This window comes from Callospermophilus lateralis, chromosome 6 (assembly GCF_048772815.1).
Source record: "Callospermophilus lateralis isolate mCalLat2 chromosome 6, mCalLat2.hap1, whole genome shotgun sequence".
Taxonomy (NCBI): Eukaryota; Metazoa; Chordata; class Mammalia; order Rodentia; family Sciuridae; genus Callospermophilus; species Callospermophilus lateralis.
The window spans coordinates 119,651,924-119,675,012 of NC_135310.1; the positions used below are offsets into that span (position 1 = coordinate 119,651,924).

Here is a 23,089-nt window from a genome sequence, read left to right on the forward strand (position 1 = left end):
CCTTGTTCCAACATCTCTGATTCAGGAGGTCTATTACAGGGCTTAAGAATTTACACTTCTATCAAGTACCCAGGAGATCCTGATGCTCTTGGGCAGAGACCCCATTTTGAGAACTGCTAAGCCATTTGTGATACTCCTGATCTTTTGACTAATCAGACCAAAGTGAAAGTGCTGAAAGACTTCCAGAAAGTTTCCTTGTTGATGAAAAGAGACATTTGGGAAGAAACAGTCTCTTGTCTCTGGACCTTGTGGAGTCTGCACATGATATCCGGTGCGATGGCAGCCATGTTGTAACGCCAGGGGGAGCTAACTTGAGGGCCAAACCTCCTCACTGAGGAGGAAAAGAAGTTGGTTCTTTGAGGTTGAGTCACAAAGTTAAACAACTGGAAGCCATCTTTTTCAGGAGATCCTTGAAAGAGGGATGACGAATCTTCTTGTTTAAGCAAGTATTTCCTAAACTTTCTGCCTAGTTACCTAGGAAACCACACAACAACTAAATCAGAAACTCTGAGCGGTGACCCAAGCACCAGTCATTTAAAACATGTTTCCAAGTCTCACAAGGGAGGACCATGTTTGAGGACCCTCACTCCTGGAATTCTGGTTGTTAGATCATCCACACCAGTGCCACCCAAAGCTTGTTGGAAAAGGAGAATCCCAGGCCCCTCCTCACTCTGGACCCACTGACGTAGTCTGTATTTTAACAGGGGCCATGTGATCCATGTACACAAAATCTGACAAGTGGTTTAAACCGTTCCAAGTTGATTTTTTTCTGGCTTTGGCTTCCTTATCACTACCATCTTCATCAAGTCTGTAGGGTCAACACATCTGAACCCAGAGGTCACGTCTTCCAACTGTTCCATAGAATTCTTTCAAGAGAGACCTGAATAGAGGATAGGAAGGGCAGCAGAATACAACAAACACTAGTATGGCAGGACGTAAAAACGTGGATGTGTAACCGATGTGATTCTGCAATCTGTATATGGGGTAAGAATGGGAGTTCATAACCCACTTGAATCAAATGTATGAAATATGATATGTCAAGAGCTTTGTAATGTTTGGAACAACTAATAATAATAAAAAAAAATTTTTAAAAAGAGAGACCTGAGTAATCTTTCCAACACTGCAGAGCACATGGCATGTCTCATATGTTCGATCACAACTATGCTATGTTCACACCCTGATATCATGAGCTGACACTGACTGAGCGGATGTGGTTCATAAAATCTTACCTGGATCACCCACTTTAGCACCCAGCACACACCTGCCCCAGGTACTGAAGAGAATTCCACCAGCCAAGGTGGGTGGAGCCCAGCAGCCAACAGACCTGCCAGTCACTCCACCGGCCTGCCTCATGGGGGAGGGGCATCCTCCCTGACGCTGACCTTTCCAGCAGATGTGGCTGTTCTCCCCCCAGGGCCACACCTAGACACTGAGCTCCAACAACTACTTTCACACCAACACGCTGGCCTCTCTCAAACCACCCAGAGCAATTTTCTTTTAATCAAGGTGAAATATGCATGACACAAAAAAATTTCCTTTTAATCATTTCCAATTGCACGATTCCGTGACATTAAGTATATCCTTGGGGCTCTCCAACCATCACACCCCCGTCTCCAGAACTTTCCTTCTTCCCAAATAGAAACTCTGTACCCAGGCAAAGCCAACTCCCCATCCTCCCCCCACCCCGCCCGGCAGCCACCTGTTCTATTTTGTCCCTGTGAATTTGCCTTCTCCAGGTTCCTCACGTTAAATGGAATCACTTATCTGTCCATTTGCCTCCGGCTTCTTTCCCACAGCACAGCGTCTCAAGATCCGTCTGCATCGCGGCATCTCTCAGAATTGTCTTCCTTTTTAAGGGTGGGTACCTTTCCATTTTATGTCTAGACCACGCTCTGCTTATCCACTCATCTGTGGATGGCTTGTCTTGACCTTTTGGCCACCGTGCATAATACTGCCATGAACACTCACGTTCCAGTGACGGAGTCCTAGTTCTTGGTCCTTTGGGGCAAAAGCCAAAAGCAGGATTGCTGGATCACACGGTGATTCTATGTGTAACTTCCTTCCTTTCTTTTTTTTTTTGGTATCAGGGAATGAACCCAGGGGCACTTAGCCACTGAGCCACATCCCCAGTCCTTTTTAATATTTTATTTAGAGACAGGGTCTCACTGAGTAGTTTAGGGCCTGGGTTGCTGAGGCTGGCTTTGAACTCGCTATCCTCCTGCCTCAGCCTTCTGAATAGTTGGGATTACAGGTGTGCGCCACTGCACCCAGCTCTATATTTAACTTTTTAATGGACCAACAGACTTCTCCACAGAGGCTTCTCCATTTTACATCCTCACGAGCAATGCACAAGGGTTCTCATTTCTCTCTCCAACACTTGTTTTCTGTTTTTATAATAATAGCTGTGCTAATGGATATGCAGTGGTATCTCATTGAGTATTGATTGGCATTTCCCTAATGATTAGTGACGCGGGACAGTGATTTAGGTGCTTGTTGGCCATCTGTTTATCTTTGGAGAAAGACTATTCTAGTCCTTCGCCTATTTTTTAAAACTGGGTTGTTTGGAGTTTTGTTGTTGGATTGTAGAAGTTCTTTATTTATTCTGGATAATAATCCCTTATCAGATATATGATTTGTCAACATTTCCTTCTATTCCCTGGGCTGCTTTTTTGTTCTTAACAGTATCCTGTGATTCACAAAAGCTTTAATTTTAATGAAGTCCAATTTATTTTTTTCTCTTGATGCCTATGCTTTTAGTGTCATATCCAAGAAACCATTGCCAAATCCAAATTCATGACGATTCTCTTCTATGTTTTCTTCTAAGAGTCTTATAATTTTAGTCCTTATATTTAGGTCTTTGGTCCATTGAGTTAATGTCTGTGTACGGTGTGAGGTAAGGTCCAACTTTATTCTTCTCATGTGGCTACCCAGTTTTCTCACCTGGGAGACTATTTTTTTTTTGCAGTTCTAGGGCCTCACATGCTTGGCAAGAGCGCTACCGCTGAGCACCAGCCCTTATTTTGGACACTTCAAAAACTCTTCAGGTCCAGGCTGTAACCCAGGATCTCTGTGGTGAGTCCAGGCATTAACTCAAAGTTCCCGGGGTGATTTCCATGAGCACACTGGCTGGACACCCACCGTCCACTGTCCTGAGATCATATTCTTGGGGCCGTCTTGTCCTACCCTCTCTGTTCCCAATCTCTAGCCTGAGGAGTCACTCAATATGCTGGGCCCAGGGGTGACTATGGGAGAGTCCAGCCCTGAAATTTCTCAAATAAACGGGCTACCCCACCTTGACGGGTCGTGCTAGATACATCTGAGGGGCTGAATGGGAATCGGCCAAGGGTTCAGCTCCAGGGCCCCTTGGGAGGCATAGGGACAGACCAGAGCCCACTGGAGACAAAGGGATGGGCAGCCGTCCACGCTGCAGAACTGCTGCAGGACGGGCCAGATGCAGCTGTGGAGCAGAGGAGGGGAAGCTCAGGAGAGGGAGCCTGGGGTGCAGGTGAGCAGGCCTGGAACCCCGGGAGGCCAGGCTCTTGGAGAAGCCTCCCAGGGAGCGGGAGTGACCTCAATGTCCGTCCGCCAGGCTCCCCACCCTCTCCGTCTCTCACCCAAGGATGCCTGCAGCACCTGCCTGGCTGGCTGCTGGGAGGGAGGGTGGCAGGATGGGAGGGCCCCAGGAACAGGCCAGGATGTTAGCCGTGTGGTCCAGCGTCACCACCTTTCACCTCAATGATCCCCGGAGAGATGCACACCACCATTTTTACCTGCCAGCTGACGGGGAGGGGAGCCAGCAGCCTCTGTGCCAGGCCCTCTCCACCTGCTCCCCATCAGGCTGGCAGAGATCACCTGAGCGGCTGGAGCCTGGGCCTGCAGCCCAGAGACCCCCGGACAACCCACCAGCACCTCCTGGCTCCCAGGGGGGACGTCGGGCGTTTCCATGCGGCCTTTGCAGGGAGCAGAATGAGCATGAGAAGCCATTGGCCTGGCGCTCCTCATAATTACCCAGCAATTATTGCCATGAGCCACTGGCCAAGCTTCAGCCCAGGTGCCGAGTTCTCCCCCGTCACAGGCTGTCCTTTGTCCCAAGGCCTAATCACTTGCATCTGGACGGCTCGCCGCCTGTCACTTGCCAGCTCCAAACAGGAGGCTGGGCGACGGGCAGTGGGTTCAGCCCCATCGCAGAGATGGAGAAACCAAGGCTGAGCCCCAAGGACGAGTGGCCTGTGTGCAGCTGAGCTCCTCACCTGGGTCCCACCTGCAGCCTCCCGAGCCCCAGTGAGCCACAGGGGTCCTTTGAGTAAGTCTCCTTTAAAAGCAGGGGGAATGGAAACCATTAGAACTCAGGTATGATTTACAAAATAGCTTCTAAAACCTAATGTGCAATAAAATCTCCTTTTAAGATGCATAGTCAAGGGGGCTGGTGTTGGGCTCAGCAGTAGAGCACTCACCTCGCACATGCAAGGGCCTGGGTTTGATCCTCAGCACCACATAAAAATAAATAAATAAAATAAAGGTATTGTGTCCAACTACAAGTAAAAATAAATAAACATAAAAAAAAATGCACAGTCAAGGGGGCTGGGGCTGTAGCTCAGGGGCAGAGCGCTTGACTAGCATGTGTGAGGCCCTGGGTTTGATCCTCAGCACCACATACAAATAAACAAATAAAATAAAGGCATTCTGTCTGCCTACAACTACAGAAAAAAAAAATTTAAAAATAAAAATAAAATGCACATTCAAGTTTGGCATGGTGGTGCATACCTGTTATTTTGGCAACTTGGGAGTCTGAAGCAGGAGGATTAAAAGCTTAAGGCCAGCCTCATCAACTTATTTTAAAAGTTAAGAAAGGACTGGGGTGCAGCTCAGTGGTAAAGCACCCCTAGGTTTAATACTCCAGTACTCCACAAAAATAAAAAAATAAATGCCCATTCAAGTTGGACACAGTGTCAAATACCTGTGATCCCAGCTACTCGGGAGACTGAGGCAAGAGGATGACAAGTTTGAGGCCAGCCTGGGCAAATTAGTGAGACCCTTATCTCAAAATAAAAAAAGGACTGGGGATGTGACTGAGTGGTAAAGTGCCCCTGGGTTTAATCCCCAGCACAAAAAATAAATAAATAAATAAGGTGCATCCGTGCTGTCTACCCTGAGAGTCTCCTGTAACACCCAAGGGTTCTCGTTTGGTTTTGCTTTCAAAAGTTCCCTCGTGTGAGTTCAGTCACCATCCCAGGTTTGGAGAATGTTAGGGGTCACAGGAAAGAATTCCTTAATTTTTCTAGTTCCTTCTCTCATTTAACATTCCCAATGACGAAAACTTCCTTCTCTTGCACGTCTAAATAGTCACTGGTACAGTTAAGAGATGGGAGTCATTCACATGTTAGTATAAATAAACCCACTCAGTGAACTTTCCACCTAATACCTCCCTGAGATCCTGCATGTCTGGAAGGGAGGAGAGAGTGGACGTCAGGAGCGTTTTATAGAGGAGAAAAGAGAACGGAGCAGGGCAAGCGAGGGAAGAGAGGCGCTCCTGACAAGTGTTCAAAGTGAGGGGCAAGTTCCTGTAGTCCCAGCTGCGCAGGAGGCTGAAGCAGGAGGATCTCTGGAGCCCAGGACTCTGACGCCAGCCTGGGCAACAGAGCGAGACCCTGTCTCCCTGCACACTGACTGCAGCTGGGGTCAGGAGAGGTTCCGGAATCCGTCTCTGAACACTGGACACTGAGTCCCACACCTGGCACCAGGTGAGCCACTGGCTCCCAAGCAGCCGAATGCGACTGTGAACTTTCCCAGATCTCAGTGGCAACACCTTCTTGGTTGGAGAGGTGGGGGGCCTTGTCATTAATCAGATCCCCCAGGACGGGGTGGCTGTTCTGGAGGCACAGATGCAAGGCTGCGCGTGGCCCATCACGACTCGAAGGCCAGATGTGAAGTCAAGGGCCTCCTCGGTGGCAGATGCGCTCTCCTCCCCTGCAGCTGCCAGAGGGTGGGTGGGCACAGCTGGGAGCAGGCCTGGGTCCCATCATGAGAGGTGGCGACAGAGAGGCGTGAATCTCCGCCCACCCTGAGTCTGCGACTTCCCAGGAAAGCATGAACCTCGAAACTGGCCCTCGGAGCCCAGCTGTCCCTGTTTAAAGATGACGCTGAGGATCCTCCTTCAGATCCAGAGTCACCCGCTCCTGGCCACCACCAGCATCCAGGGAGAGTGACACCCTGTCCCTGCCAGAGCTGGGGGAGGAAAGGCCACTACAGGACTGGACCATGGCAGAACTACCAGCAGAGGCGGGAGCCGCGGGGAGTGAGTGGCCTGGCTGGACGGAGGTGGGGGAGGACACGAGGCGGGACAATCCCGTGATCCGGGAGCTAACACCCTCTGCCAGCTCAGGCGGGGAGGGGGTCAGAGGGCTGGGAGAAGCGGGCATGCTCAGAACCCCGTGTCTGTCCAGCTCCTGCAGGAAGGGTCCAGGACATTCAGCAAGCCACCAGGACAGCCCTGCGCAGCTCCAGGTGATGCTGAAGGCCTGAGCTGGGAGTCCCCACAGCTGCGGAGATGACATGGTGAGGGGAGGACCCCACGGGAGGGGCCAGGAGGCAGGGCTGGACTGGCAGAAGCAAGGTGGGACAGTGACCCTAACTAGCCTCTAAAACTGCATCCAGCAAAGGGGGTGTGGCTGTGGGCACAGGACACCAGCACCACCCGGAACGGCCACCCAGAGGGCAGGGCACGGCCTTCTGAAGATGCAGCTGACCAAGAGACCCGACTGGACTGTGGTGAGCATCAGCATACTGTGTTCTCAAAAACTGCTGAGAGTAGATTTTAAGGGTTTTCCCCACATACAGAAGTATGCAATGTGAAACATGTGTTCATTAGCTCGACTCAGCCATTCCACAACGCATATAAATTTGGGAACATCAGGTTGGATACCCTAAATATATACAATTTTTATTTGTCAATTAAAAATAATGAAGATAATAAAAAGAGGCCAGGCCCAGCCTATAATCCCAGTAACTTGGGAGGCTGAGGCAGCTTGTCAAGATCTTGTCTCAAAATAAAAAAAAAAATAACAACTGGAGCTGGGTGCAGTGGTGCAGGGGCACAGACCTGTACTTCCAGGGGCTCCAGAGGCTGAGCAGGGCTACCTCAAGTTCAAGACCAGCCTCAGCAACGTAGCAAGACACTGACTCAAAGTAAAAAATAAAAGAAGAAGGAGGAAAGAAACAGCTGAGGTGCCAGGTTGGGTCCGTCCCCCGCGAGGACGGAGAGCCCTCTTTGGGGACGTGGTCACATTCTAAACGTGGGGCCCTTGCGTGATGCTGCACCCTCAGTGGGTGGAATCTTGGCTTCCAAGAACAACAGGGTGGAGACAGGAGAGGTCCCACTCACCGTCACACCCTGTGACAAGTCTGCCTCACAGGCCCAGAAATCCTGCTTCCCACAGGGGAAAGGCTTCTGCAGGAGCCACCAAGAGTCCATGAAGCTTTCAGCTACAGCTGCCCGCCCCCCAGCCCCTCGGGTTCCTTATGGCAAAGCGAACAAAAGGCGTCACCACCCTGTCATCCGAAGGGGCCACACAGCGCACACCGAGGGGCAGGGAAATAGCTCTGGCACCCAGGGGGCTTCCCAGGTGTCTCTTGGGACCCTTGCCCCGTGTGGAGGGTGGACAGGTGAGCCCTAGTGCTCGAGCTGCTAGCCAAGGGCCAGGGAGGGGCTCGGGCAGAGGTGGCCCTGACACCGGTGGTCGTGAGCCTGGCGTCCATCTCGCTGGCCGTTGTCACCCTCCCCAGGAGGAGACCAAACAGAGCTCCAGAGGAGCCACTCCCAGACGGTGAATTATTACCAGGGCGCAGACCTCTGGGTGCTGGAGGGGGACGGCAGAGGGTGCTGGAGGACACGGGGCACTCCCCACAGCTCCGAGGGCACTTTGGACCTGGTGGTGGGAGTGTGGCCTGCTGATGGCATTGCCCTTGGCCTACGGGAGCCGCCTCCCAGGATCACACTCCTCCCTGGAGACAGCCTGCATGAGTGACAGGTCAACAGGGGGTCACAAAGGCCTGGGCCCCTGCTCAATCCTGGACAACTCTCAAGAGCCAACCCAGCCTGAGGGCTTGTGGGGGTGGGCGGAGGCCTCTGCTCTGACCTCTTCTTCAGCCCAATCCCCATCCCTGAATCCTGCCGGTCCCCAGAGCCACCTCCAGCCCCCAAACCCCCTACACCCACGTCCTCTGCATCCAAACTCCACTGTTTCCCCAGGGACCAGACCAACAGCTCCCAACAGTGAAACAAGGGAGAACAATTGTCACCTCCCAGGTCATGGATGACCTCACCGAGCCAAAGAGCACATTCCACAGGACGCTCCAGAACAGACAAATGTGATCCATGACGACAGGAGGTGGGACCATGGCTACAGGGGCAGGTATTCCCCAGGAAGGGGCGTGAGGGAATCTTCTGGAAGTGTTCTGCATCCTGTTCCATGAACACCGACGTGCATGCACGTTAGTCCCCGACCCAAAAATTCACCAACTCCCAGGCCGCAGCCCAGTGAAATCAGAAGTTGAGAAACCCCTGGGCTGGGGTCTGGGGAAATGGAGAAGAGACGCTGTCCCAGCACGTGGAGCAACTGAACCAAGGCTCCACAGCAGGAGGCAAGACGGGGTCACATCAAAGGGACCCACAGCAGACAGCACCCAGGGAGGCTGCAGGTGGGAAGGGAACAAGTCAGCCCAGTGTGGTACCTATTAGATCTGAGGCAAGAGCTTGGGAACAGGAAGGCCTTGGACTCCATCCCCAGCACTGGGGCGGGGGGGGGGGGGGGAACCATGGGCAGCAATGTCACCTTGCTGTGTGACCCTGGGGCAGTCACCTCCCCTCTCTGGTCCCAGTGTTCTTCCTGCAGTTGAAGGGCTAGACGAGGCCCGGGGCTGGAGGGCAGGCTGCCTTCATTCATGTGTGTTGCTATAACAGATCCCACAGACTGGGTCATTCACAATGAACAGGTCCTATTTCTCACAATTCTGGAGCCTGCGAAGTCCGTGATCAAGGTGCCAGCAGCATCGGGTGGGGACTTGGGTGCTGCCTCATCCCATGGTGGAAAGCAGAAGGGCAAGAGGCTGCGGGCTCACCGCTCGAGCCCACTCTCGCCATCAGGCACCTGCCTGCAGCCCTCGTGGACTAATGGCCTCGGGGCCGCCCCTCAGTGCTGTTCCAGTGGCGACTGGAATTCACAGTGGGTTTGGAGGGGACTTCCGTCACACCCTGACAGTCCCACACCTGGGGCTCAGGGCCCTTCACACCCCAGTCCTGCGCCTTCCTCCAAGTGACCTGCGCTCAGCGTTCTTACCTGCAAGGCGGGGATGATGGTCCCCATGTCACCCAGAGGCTGGGACACAGCCTCCTTCCTCCTCTCAGCTGAGGACTGCGCTGAGTCTAAGGACAGCACCACACTGTCCCAAAGCCCTGGTCCCCTGCACAGTGCTCCCCGTCCCCCGTCCCCCCAGGACCAGGTCTCCCTCACCGCAGAGCCTTTCTGTCAAGTGAGACGCGCCGTCATTTCCCTCAAGTAAGAGAAACAGGCCCTCCCCAGACTGGGGGCCCTGCCCTGGCTCAGCCCTGGGTGGTGGAGGCTGCCCTGGAAGGCCCGGCCGCCTCTGGCCTCCACTCCCTCCTGGGCCTTTCCAGGCAGGCTCTGGCCCCCCAGCCACCACCAACCCCACAGTCAGTGCAAGTGGCCAGGCCCCTGGCTGGTCTCCACGGCTCCTTCTTGCCAGGCACCCCTCCGCCCTGACCACGGGGCCACCTCACGTCACTCCTCTGTGCCCCCAGTGAGCCTGCAGGCCAGAGCTCGAGTCTGAGGCCTCTTCTGTTCTCATCCCATCCAGTCCTTGGTGACATTGGGGCCACTGTCCTCAGCTCTGCCACTGACTGGCCATGACAGTCCAGCCTCCTCCTCAACCATCCTTGGAAGAGGACAGACAAACCTGATGTCCCAAACAGCGCACCCAGCTGCTCCAAGTCAGTCTCCTCCTCAGGACCCGCAGCGCCATGTGCCCACACCCCGTCCACCCCACGCCCCGCCCACCCTCCTCCCAGCTGGAGTCAGATTCCTGCCATTGTCAGGCCTCACCTTAGAAGCCACCTGTCACAGCCCACACGCCACCACTACCTCTTCTGGCTGATGGGACTCTGCCACCTCCTGCCAGGTCTCCCTGCTTCCCCCCTCACCCCTGCCGTCTGTTTGGCAGACAGTGGCTACAGTCACCTTTTAAAAACATGAATGTTTATTGATATGTCACACCCCTGGGACTCATCCTCACTGAGAACAAGATCCCAGTGCTTTTGGCTGTCCTACAGGTGGCTACAGGAGGGCCCCAACCTGTTCATTATCCTCACCTCTGGTCTCTCTCCCACCCCCCACTCTTCTCTGGGCACTGTGTCCTTCCATTGTGTCCTCAAACACATCAAACTCTTTCCTGCCTCAGGGCCTTTGCACTTATTGTGTCCTGTGCCCCACAGTTGACATTAGTGTTCACTCTCCGTGTTGTACATTCTACAGATCCTGAGCAATGCAAGATGACGTGCGTCTAGTATTGGAGTGTCATGCAGAACAATTGTCTTGCTCTAAAAATCCTCCGGGCTCCACCTAGTCACCCCTCCCTCCCCATTAAATCCCTGGCAACCACTGATCCTTCCACCACCTCCAGTTTCGCCCTTCCAGAGGTCACGCAGTTGGAATCCTGCCATATACGCAGCCTTTTCAAATCACCCTCTTTCACTCAGTGCTATGTGTTAAGGTTCTGCTGGTCGTCCCTTGGCTTATGGCTCATTTCTTTTGAGCACTGAGTAACACTCGGTTGCCCACATGCACTAACCGTTCACCTACTGAAGGACATCTCGGATGCTTCTAAATTTTGGCAATTAAATTCCTTGACATTTGGGCTGGGGGTGCAGCTCAGTGGTAGAGCATTTGCCTGGCACGCACAGGGCCCAGGCTCACCCCCAGCACTGAAAAAAAAAAAAAAAAAAAAAACAAGAAGAAGAAAAGAAATGTCCTTGACATTGACAACACACAACAGCATGATAATGGCTAAAGAAAACCCTGCCTGGATTGAACCCAGCCATCCCCAAATTTGACCTTGCACAATTCGTGTGCCACCCTCTACCTCCTGGGTGCCACAGGAGCTCCCTAGGAGGACCAGCTCTCTCTCAACTGGTGCAACCAGTAAAGGATTCTCCTTAAAGAAGAGGAGCTGAGGACACGGGGCAGGTCCTCAGGTGGTTTCTAGAATTCAAAATGTCTACTGCTCGATACCCCAATTGCCGTATCTAAAGACATTCCCCACACAGATCCACAGGGGAAAGGGCACCTGCAAAATGACAAACTCATCTACAGCCGGGAACCGTGGCACATGCTTATAATCCCAGGGACTCAGAGGACTGAGGCAGGAGGATCTCCAGTTGGAGGCCAGCCTGGGAAACTTACTAGAGCCTTTCTCAAAATAAGAAATAAGCAGGGGTGTGGATGTAGTTGAGTGGCAGAGCACCCCTGGGTTCAACCCCAGTACCCCACGACACACCAATTACAAATCATATATCCAACAAGGGTTTGACATCCAAAATAAATAACTAAAAATTCAACAATAAGATAGTTATACAATTAAAAATTGGGCACAGACTATGAGAAGACATTTATCTAGAGAAGATACACAGCCTGCCCGGCATAGGGGTACATGCCTACAATCCTGGCTGCTCTGGAGGTTAAGGCAGGAAGATCACAAGCCCCAGGCCAGCCTGGGCAACTCAGTGAGACCCTATTTCAAAATCAAACATGAACAAAGGGCTGGGGATGTAGCTCAGTGGTAGAACACCCTGGGTTCAATCCCCGATACGGGGCAGGGGGTGGGGGAGCCTGGTGCGGTAGTGCACACCTGTGACCACTCAGTGACTCAGGAGACCAAGACAAGAAGACTGTGGTGGCCCACACCTATGATCCCAGTGGCTCAGGAGGCTGAGGCGGATCGTGAGTTCAAAGCCAGCCTCAGCAACTTAGCCAGGCCCTAAGCAACTCAGCAAGACCCTGTCTCAAAATTAAATAAAATTGGCTGGGGATACGGCTCAGTGGTCCAGTGCCCTTGGGTTCAATCCCTGGTACAAAAAAAAAAAAAAAAGAAGAAGAAGACTGGAAGTTCAAGGCTGGCCTAAGCACCTAGTGACCCTGTCTCAAAATAATAATAATTAATAATAATAATAAAAAGGTCAGGGGATGTAGCTCAGTGGTAGAGCACTTGCCTAGGATGCTTAGGGCCCTGTGTTCAATCCCCAACATTGGGGAGAAAAAAAAAACTTGGCAAAGATGAGGAGAAACTGGAATTTCAATGCATCCTGGGTGATAATGAAGAACCATGCAGGCTGTAAAACCATCTGCAGCCCCTCACAAGGTTAAACACTGAGTGACCATATGGCCCAGCAATTCTGCTCCTAGGTGTGAACCCAAAAGAAATTAAAAAATGTGTTGACACAAATACTTGTATATAAATGCTCTGGAGAAGCATTATTCATAATAACCAAAAAGTAGAAACAACTTAAATGTCCATCAATGGATGAAAAGATAAGTAAAATGTGGTATATCTACATCATGGGATATTATGCAACCATCCAAAAGAATGAAGTAGTTACATGCTACCCATGCACGAACCCTAGTGACATTATACTAAGTGAAAGAGGCCAGTCTTGGGGCTGGGGATGTGGCTCAAGCCGTAGCACGCTCGCCTGGCATGCGTGCGGCCCGGGTTCGATCCTGAGCAACACATACAAAACAAAGATGTTGTGTCCGCCAATGACTAAAAAATAAATATTAAAATTCTCTCTCTTTCTCTCTCCCTCTCCCACTCTCTCTTTAAAAAAAAAAAAAAAAAAAAAGAGGCCAGTCTCAAAAGGCTTATATGATTCCATTTATATGAAACGTCCAGGAAAGGCAAATCTATAGAGACAGAAAGTATATTTGGTGGTTATCTGAAGCAAAGAGTCTATTTGGTTTCCAACACATACAAAGTAAAAACAAAAACAAAACATCAATATCTTTTAACCTTAACTATTTAGAATTGTGGATACCTTTGAGGTAGCAAGGGGCTTGTGGTGGGGAAGGGCCCCAGGGTCTTTTTTTTTTAAGTATTTTTTTTTCCTATACTGGGAATTGAACTCCAAGTGCTTTATCACTGAGCAACATCCCCAGCCCTTTTATAATTTGTTTATTTTGAGTCAGGATCTTGCTAAGTGTCCTAAGCTGGTCTCAAACTTGCTGTTGTCCTGCCTCAGCCTCTCAAGTAGCCGAGATCACACACTGTGCCACTATGACAGATCAGAAGTCTTTCAGACCTGTGACAACCACATGATTGAGATATATGGTGGTGAGCTACATGGTGGTGACTAGGGTGTGGGCTCTTGATTAATTTGTTAAGATGTCTAAACTATTTTATACAGGTTTATATTTTTTAAACAGAAAAAATACTCAATGGACACCTTTGGAGGTTGCTAGAGCATCAACTCATTTCTCTAAAAATTGCTGTAATCCCTGCAGCTCCGGAGGCCGAGGCAGGAGAATACCAAGTTCAAAGGCAGGCTCAGCTATCTAGTGAGGCCCTAAGCAATTTAGCAAGACCCTGTCACAAAATAAAAAATTAAAAGGGTGGGGATGTGGCTCAGTGGTAAAGCGCCCCTGGGTTCAGTCCCTAGTACCAAAAAAAGAAAAAAAGAAAAGAAAAAGAAAGACCGGAGCTTTTGTGTTATAGGCACCAGATGTCAGAATAACAAAGGGAAATTTTTTTTTATTATAAGTCTAGCTGCTAAACAAAATGACCAAATTAGAGAAAAATCGCCATCTGGCCGGGAGTTAAAACGCATCGGAAATCAAACCCTAAGTTGCAGTAAAGGGCGGGGGTGGCCGCAGCTCTGGGGGCTCCTCGGTGCCCTGCGCCCCCGCTCCCCAGCTGCCACCTGGAGTACTGACCGCTCGGGCCAGCGGCCCTGGGCAGCTCCCAGGGACAGGTCGGTGCCGGAGCTACGTACGCAGTTTCCCGTCTAAGATTCACATCAGCGTCCCCGAGTTCTGCCGCGGGCACAACCGCTGCCAGCGCGGCCCCCGGAAGAAGCCTCCAGACCGAGGTCCCGGCCAGGGCTCGCAGCCTCCGCCGCCGCAGCCCAACTGAGCGACGGTGCGGATCCGCCGGCCCGCGACCGGGCGGCCTGAGCGACAGCAGGGACCGTCCCCGCTTCCGGCCTCACCGGGCCCCCCGCCCAGGCAGTCAGGGGGGTCCCCATCCTACGTCCCTCGGGAGGCAATTTCTTGACTTGGTTTCTTCCGGTCGGGCTTGAAGGCTACAGTGACTGATCGCCAGTCCCGGGCCTGGGCAGGGTCACCAGAGCCCAGTCAAGACAGCTCTGCGCTTACCAGGCCCGCAGGGACCGGGGGGCGGAGCCACCAATGCCCAGGCCCCGCCCAATCAGCCCGCACCCATAACGAGTGGGGCGGGGCGGGGCGGGGTGTGGTAGGGGCGGGGCGGGGCGGGGCGGGGCCAGGGGCAGGGCGGGGCCAGGGGCAGGGCGGGGCCAGGGGCAGGGCCAGGGGCAGGGCCAGGGGCAGGGCCAGGGGCAGGGCCAGGGCCAGGGCCAGGGGCAGGGGCAGGGCCAGGGCCAGGGCCAGGGCCAGGGATCAGGCCCCTGTGTAGTCCGTCTGGGGCAGGGCCAAGTGGGGCAGGTGAGAAGGTCCCCGGTCACCCAACACCCCGGGAGCAGACAGCTGTGGCAGCCTGGCGTCTGATGGAGATGCTGATAGAGGTGACACCAGATACCCCGCTGTGGGAGGGGTTGGGAAGGGGAGGCAGAAGGGGAAAGAACCTCGTCAGACCCACAGATGAATCACACACTCACAGAAGGACGCTGGCTGGAAGCTTTAAGCCCCTTTGCAGCCTCAGTTTACCTACCTGTAAAGGGATCGCTGTGAAAGACGAAGGAAACTAGCACAGTGCCCAGCACATAGTAAGTGCTCAACAAATATGGAATTTGAGGTTGCCAGGGGCTCTAGGGTAATCAGGGTGGTAAGCAGCTAAATGCTGTACAGACCCATTGCTGAAAGCTCTGAGGCAAAGGGACAGAGAGTGTTTCCTTCACTGAATGGCCAGCGCTCAGTTCAGGTCGCAGGACATCACACCCAATACGCACTCACTCAACAGTCAACGGAACAAATGATGAGAGTAAATCTACAAACCAGCCACCCCCAAGTCCATTTATCAGCTAAGCAGAGGATCCCGAGCAAGACTCTGAGCTCAGTCTGTCCCTTTCCTGGCTGTGCAACTGAAAGCAACTCAATTCGCCTTTGAGAACCTCTGCTTCCATCTGCGAAATGGGAATATTGATAATTTAATTAATGATACTCTTCCCGTAGGCTTGTGACCAGGCTCACAGCAGAAAATGGGCAGTGCCCTATTATCAGTTGGGGCCCCAATCTCCCAGCAGCTGTGGGTGCTGCCTTCTCCCAGCTGCCCCTTCTCCTGAAAGTGGCCCTTGGCTCACAGGAACTGCCCCTCCTGGAGATGCTCCTCTGTGGCTGCTGGCCAGAGGCCGGTGGCGGCTGCTGGAAGACCCAGGAGCAGGATGGAAGCTGGCAGCGGCGGAAGTGGAAGGAAGGGGGCAAGTTCTGGGTACTTTGAAGGCAGAGCCAGGAGAATTTACCGATGCCCAGACGAGAAGATTCGAGAAGACAAACGAATCCAACTACCAATTTATAGAGGGAACAGAGGAACGTGCCTAACTACACCACGGGGATGTGAGCAACCCAGGGAGCCTGCACATCTGTTTTCCCCAATAGACAAACTGCAAAGAAATGAGAAAAAGAGCCGGGCGAGGTGGCGCATGCCCATAATCCCATCAACTCGGAAGCAAGGCAGGAGGATCACAGGTTTGGGGCCAGCTTTAGCAACTTAATGAGACACTGCCTTAAAATAAAAAAAAAAAAAAAAAAAAAAAAAGAACTGGGGGCCGGTAGCAGTGGCACACGAATGTAATCCCAGCAGCTCAGGAGGCTGAGGCAGGAGGATGGAGAGTTCAAAGCCAGCCTCAGCAATGGCAAGGTGCTAAGCAACTCAGTGAGAGCCTGTCTCTAAATAAAATACAAAATAGGGCTGGGAAAGTGGCTCAGTGGTCGAGTGCCCTGAGTTCAATCCCTTGTGCCAAAAAAAAAAAAAAAAAAAAAGTGAAGACAAAGCTACAGATTGCAAGAGACTAGAGCATATCAAGCAATCAATCACAATGTGTGGACTTTGGATCTTAGCCTAAATGAAACACACACACACACACACACACACACACACACACACACACGAAGATATACCTGAGACAGGAGGGAATGTGAATAGTAAGTGAATATTGGATGATATGAAGAAACTATTACTTCCTAGATACAATAATGGATTGTGGTTATGTTAGAAAAAGTCTTCATCTTTTAGGCATCTTTATATCTAGATATATTTAAGGTGAAATGATACCTGAGATTTGGTTTGAAATATTATTGGAAGCAAGAGAAGTGGAGATAGAAATTATACACTATGTTTATAAATGTTTATATTTTTCCATAATAAAAAAATTACAAATAAGAGGTACATGAGGACCTGGATTCAATCCCTAGCACAAAAAAAAAAAAAAAAATCTAAGTCAGAATGGGAAACAGAATCCAAGAGAGGCGCTAAGTGGCCCAAAGCCCCCATGGTGAGTAAATATCGGGGCTGGGACCTCAGCCTGGACCCCAGACCCCTGCACCACTCAGCTGCCTCTCTGGTCTGAAGGCAGATGGTCAAGGTGCAGGCAGACCCAGGGTGCACCCAGGCAGGGAAGCCCAGAGGTGGCAAGCAAGCTGGGTATGTGTCATGCCTGTGAGGAGTGGGAGAGCCCTGGGCCACCTGCCCCCGGAGGTCCACCGATGTGACCTTTTAAGGTGCCAGCGTCAGCAATCCAGGCTGGTTGTCCTGCCAGGCTCCTAGCCACGTCCTCCTTGTGTTCCCACACAAGTCTCCTCCCCAGCCCCTGAGCCCACCCTCCCAGGCCAACTTCGCCCAGCGGTCACTCCTCCTGGAATGCCACCTTCTGTTCCTCTGAACCCAGCCATCCTCCAGGCCCATCTCCTGCAGAACAGCCACCGGGGTTTCTGGAGCACATAGACCCCAATCCCTGGGACAAGCGACCATCTCCACCCTATGGATGTCTGACAGCACTGAGGTCCCCGAGGAGGAGCCACGCTGCACAGCTTCGGCTTGTGGCTCAGTCATGTGCTTACTGTGACCTCAGGCAAGCCCTTTAACCTCAGCTGCCTGGGGGGAACTTCATGAGGTTACTATGAATACGGAGTTAATAAATGTGGGTAAAGTTTTTGTTTTCTACCAGGAATTGAACCCAAAATCACGTATTCACTAATCCACATCCTCAGCCATTTTTAAATTTTTATGTAGAGACAGGGTCTCACGAGGTTGCTTACAGCCTAAGTTGCTGAGGCTAGCTTCAAAACTGCAATCCTCCTACCTCAGCCTCCCAAGCTGCTGGGGTTACAGATGTGTGCCTAAGCCCTCTTTTGTGTCCCCTGGACACCCCACATTTCCCATGCTCCTTTCTGCAGCCCCCTGACACACACTTCACTGTCCCACCACAGCTTTTGGGTGGGAGGTTGGGGGACAAGCCCAGAAGGGACCAGTTAGAAATCAGTCACAGATTAAAAACTCTCCAAACCCAAGTTAGCAGCATGTGATTCAAATGAGAACATTTATTTCTCAAATGGGTTAGCATTATTTACTGACTCAATCTTTGACCATTGAAGCCTCCTTTGTCTCATGTAAATAAATGAGAAGGACCATCATTTTATCATTCCTCAGCAGCGCTAGGGAGCCCAAATCCACAAATATATGACCACTGTCTAAGCAGCATTCAGAAACAGCGCACAGATGCAAAATTCAAAACATCCAATTTCTAAAAATGCACATGCTAATGTTCTAAAACTGTTGCCTGCAAGCAACATCCACTGACCCCTCCCCCAACACAAAAGAAGAGAAATTTAGGACCCCTACTGGCTCTCAGTCTCTCTCCACCCCTCCTCATCCAGCCTAGAGTGGCCAGACCAAGTCAATAAAAATGTAGGACACCTAGTAAATCGAGTTTCAGATAATGACAAATTTTTTATTTTTGCTGGGGACTGAACCCAGGGCCTCAACCATGCTAAGCCTGAACTCTGCCACTAACTACACACCCCAAATAACTTTTTTTAGTACAGGTATATCCCATGTACTATATACTTATGTAAGTATATAGTATAAGTATATACTTATACTAAAAAACAAAAATAAATGTTTTTATTTACTTGAAATTTAACTGTGCATTCAGTGTTTATTCGGCATGCCTACCCCAACACCCACCATGCATTTTAATATTAAGTGATGTTTAAACCTTAGCCAAGGTCTGCTGGGTGCGGTGGTGCATGCCTGCGATCCCAGAAGCTCAAGAGGCTGAGACAGGAAGATCCTGAGTTCAAAGCCAGTCTCAGCAACTTAGCAAGGCCCTAAGCAATTCATCAAGACCCTGTCTCTAAATAAAATACAAAAAGGCTGGAATGTGGCCAGTGGTTAAGTGCCCCTGGGTTCAATCTCTGGTACCCAAAAAAAATGTAAAACCAAACCTAGCAGCCTAGCTCCTATCTGGCGTGCTTACTTCTCCCAGCCCCTCCACCTGCTTCCCCTGGAGGGAGTACCCGGCCCCCTGCAATCAGTGAACTCCCCCACTTTTAATGCCCCCCCTCCAGTCCCTTCTGTCCTGCCAGGCCCACAGTCAGTTTTACTTCCTCGGTGAGGTTTTCTGCCACCAACTCATTCTTACTGGGGGTGCACGCAAATTTCGGAAGGTGCTCCTCATCTTCCATTGGGAGAAAACTGCTAAATATGACATGAAATTGGCTAGAGAGACCAGTGGTCATTCGTTCTACAAGTACAAGTAAGGGCTTCTCTGTGTCTGGCCCTGGGGACATGGGGAACAGGACATGGGGAACAGGACACAAACGGCGCAACAAGGACTCCACAGCCCAGGGGGAGACAGGAGTGGTCCCAGGAGAGGCGAGCAGGCTGTGGAAAGGAGCTCTGTGGTCGGGGCTCCCAGCCCCAGCTGCAGAAGCTTCTGGAAGGAAAAGAATCCTCGGGAGATGAGGGTGCAGCCTGTGCAAAGGCCTGCAGGCGAGAAGCATGGTTGGGGGAGGAACTGAAAGCAGGTCAGAGCAGCTGAGGACGGAGGGAGGGTGAGACCGAGGGAGCCCGGGGCAGGGAGGGGAGCACAGTCACATCAGGGAGACTGCAGGGCTGTCAAAGGAGCCACATGGGCCAGGAAGGACTCTGCAGATGGTGATGCCCTTCACAGGCACAGGCCTGTGGTGAGGCAGAATTCTTGGTGGCAGTCCCTTTCCCCGCTCCTCCACACAGCAGGTCTATGAGACTTGCCCAGAGCTCACTGGGAGGACCCCAAAAGCTGAGGATACCCTGGCTTGAGCCTCCCCAATCCTTAGATGGTGACCTGGATTTCTCACTCCAGGGCTGCCACAGAGGTGAAGAACTCTGGTCTTAACATAGCATCCCAGGAAGACTGTGCCACCAGGAGGCCCAAGGAGAGCAGGACTGCCCACCACATGCTCAGGCCGAGGTAAGGGCCCTCACACCAAGGCCCGATCAGAATCTCTGGAACTAGCAGGCTTGCAACACTTTTTTTTCCCAAAACCATGGCTGCCCATCAGCCCCAGGGCTAGGAGGGGTTAAGTGAAACTGTCAGGTTTGGGTAGCTCTTTGGTCCTGGGGAATGTAAGGAAAGTTCAAGGGGGGCTCACCCTGCTCCTTCAGTCACCCACTGTTTCCCAGAGTCCCCATCCATTCGTTCCATCTTTCATTCATTCTGCAAAGGTTTACTTGGTGCCCAACCCTGGTCAGGTGCAGGGTGATGACAGAGATGAATCAAGAGTCCTAGCCTGCAGGCACTCCTGTCCAGAGCACCACAGTCAAGACATAAATAAGCAAGCCTCCAGGCAGGCTGGGTCAAGAGCAGAGGGCAGGAGGGCGGATCTCACCTGGGGTATCAGGGAAGCTGGGGAAGGGGGGACTGGTGAGAGGTGATTTGGACACTTGATAGAAGGGGAGGGGGTGGAGAGACACTTCCAAAATCATTGAGAGACAGTCCAGTTTGCACTCCAGCTGCGCCAGGGTCCCCGGGCGAGAAGGGTTATTTATGGTTGTACCTAGAAAAAGCAGCTACCTGTGTCACTGCCCACGGGGTGCAGAGCTGGGTTTCAGAGGGTAGAGGACAGCCAGAGCTTAAAGCTCAGGTTTGAAGCTGGACCTGGCCAAGCTCTGGGGTCTGCCACAGCGTTCCTCATGTCCCGATGACCCCGTAGTCTGTCCTCAGCTTCGCAAAACGCAAAAACCAGGGAGAGAGCGCGGCTCCAACAGGCAGCCAACGGCCTGGGGCCGAAGGAGGGCAGAGTCCAGCAGACCAGGCTCCTGCGGTATCCGCCGGCCTTTTAGCTTCACCGCCTTCTCTCTCTTTCCCCCTCCCGTCCCGTCGGTGGGGGAAGGGGTGGAAGGACAGAAGGAAGTACCTGTAATCTAAACCAGACAGGCGCGGGCGCATCAGCCACTGAGTTTCTCCCCGGCCCACTCCGATCCATAAATAGCCTACGCACCACGCCGGCACCAGCCCACCCACCCCAGCTGGTACCAAAAACATCACCACCCCTACGCCCCAGCCCCCGGGGCCAGGAGGCCCCCGCTGCCCAAGAAAGCTATTTCCTGAGCTTTCCCCAGGGCAAAGGCCTCCGCCACCAGCTCCCTGTCCCGAGGGGTCCAGAGTGGGACATCCTGACACTGCCAGGGTGATACCCGCGCCCCGGCGCCTGCCAAGCATCCCACCTCTCTCCAGGTACCTGCTCCTCGCACCCCGCGGCCCCGACTCCCGCCCGCCGCCACCAGCTCCCGGCAGCCAGACCCGCCGCCGCCTCCCCTGGCCTCTCTCCCAGGGCCAGACCCCTACCTGGGGGCAGGAGCGCCGGGCACCATCGGCGGCGCCGCGGGGCGAAGCGGGGCGTCTGGGGCCCGGCCTCAAGCCCGGACGACTTCCCGGGGGAGGAGGAGGAGGTGGCGCTGCCGCCGCCACCGCGTCTCTCCGGGATCTCTCCGGGGCTGGGGAAGGAGGAAGGTCAGAGCCCGGGCGGCGGGGAGCGGAGCGCGGCGGGGAGCGGAGGGCGGGGGCCGGCGGCGCGGATTAGAGAGGCATTTTTAGCGAACCAATGGCAGCGCGGCCGGGGCGGCGCGGTGGCTGCGCAGGTGGCCGCGCCGCGGTGCTGAGGAGGCAGCGCCCGGCTTAGCGGGCGCCGCGGGAGGGGCCGCGGGCATCGGCGACCCCGGCGACCCCGGCCTGCAGCCCCGTCCCCGGTCCGTCCCCGCGGCCGCGCTCTGCGCCCCGGTGTCGCCGCCTGCCACCTTACCGTTCCCACCTCCCTGGCTTTTCCTCCGGCCTTGTCCGGGGGTCTCCGGTCCCTCCTAGTCCCCGCGTCTCCTCCCGTGGTGGGTGCTTGATGAGTGTGTTGAAGGGCTCGGGTGGCGGAGGACTGTGGAGTGACGACCCCCTCCACGCCACCCCCCATGCTCCACTCCCGCCCTCGACCCCTGGGGCAGAGTCCCTAACCCTTAGGCCATGGTTCCTCTGGATCTGGTGTCGCCACACCAAACTCTGGGCCATCTCTTTGGGATCAGGCGGTGTGGGGCCTAAAAGGTAACCCAAGGCCTTCACTCCTCCTGTCTTGAACCCTCAGTGCCTCCCAGGGTCTGAGCTCTGCACCGGGGGAGGGGGCCTTCGACCTGCTTCATTCATCACAGGTCCATCCCCGAGCTCACCTGAGCTCACCGAGCGCTGGGCTGCAACAGAGTGCAACAAACCAGGAGCTCTGCCTTTCCGTGGTTGACATTTATGAGGGAAGACAGATCTCAGGGGTATAGGAGAATATTTAAAGTGGCATGCACAAAGGAGAGGCAGAGGCAGGAGAGGGAAGAGACAGGGAGGGGGTCGAAGCCATCTAGGAGGCTTCCCGGAGGAAGCGTTTGAACAGGGTGCTGAATGATAGCTGAGATTCCGATGAGCCAGATGATTCCGGAGGCAGGGAAAGGTTACTAGGAAAGGCAAAAGTCAGGGGACATTTGGCAGGAGCTGCAATCCTGGAGAATTTCTGAACACCCCCTGGGCAAGGGGTGGGCTGTAGTCTGAAGCTAATGAAGTTCCACACACAGGGCACACACTCCTACCCAGGTCCCAGCTGTCCCAGTTCCAGGTACCTTTTGTCCTCACTTCAACCTGCAATTTCCTGTTGGCCCCAGGAGGAGGCAGTGATGAGCACGGGAGGAGGGGACCCAGAATTCACTCAGTCTCTTGCTGAACACTTAACTCTTCTGGAGTTCAGCTTCCTTGTCTCCCTAACTGTGTGGCAAGTTGCTTAACTGATCTGTGCCTGGGTTGCCTCATTGGAAAAGGGCATAGCAATGGCACCTACCTCTCCCGACAACCTAGGTGAACTGATTAGCACATTAAGTGCTGTTAATTTTGTTGCATCCATCATGATGATAACTATGCTTGCTACACAGAGTTACTGGAATTAGAGAGTATAAGGCTTGGAGCCTAGTAGGTGTGCAAAAAAAAAAAAAATGGCACCTAGTATTATCGAAGTCACTAATTGCCTACACCCCAACCCCCCCACACCTTTTGGTTTAACATAGTGTTGTGGAATTCCCCTCTTTAGACAGAACTGTCTTAATGGAAAGAAGCTACTTCCCCTAAGAGGATCTTAAAGTGTAATCCAGGATGGCTAGAGCAGAAAATCTGTCCTTCCCCTTCTCATGCTTCAGCCCCGCTCTGTGTCGCATCGAGGGCTTTGACGGAGGTGGGATGAGCCAGGATGGGTGGGTTTTAGAAGGCAGTGAATCCAGAGCGTAGACACTCTGTGCCCCTCGGCAGCCAGGCGTTTGGTGGAGAGTGGCAAGAGCA

General features: G+C 53.0%; 1 protein-coding gene across 1 annotated transcript in view; it reads right to left on the bottom strand.

Moving 5' to 3' along the window:
• The window catches only part of Pacsin1 (protein kinase C and casein kinase substrate in neurons 1), a 49,615-nt gene extending 28,377 nt beyond the window's left edge, over positions 1–21,238 (bottom strand). The window contains exon 1 of the mRNA XM_076857710.1: positions 21,086–21,238. The gene's annotated coding sequence lies outside the window, so the exon portion shown is untranslated. The remainder of the gene's footprint in view (positions 1–21,085) is intronic.
• Positions 21,239–23,089: the final 1,851 nt, after the last annotated feature.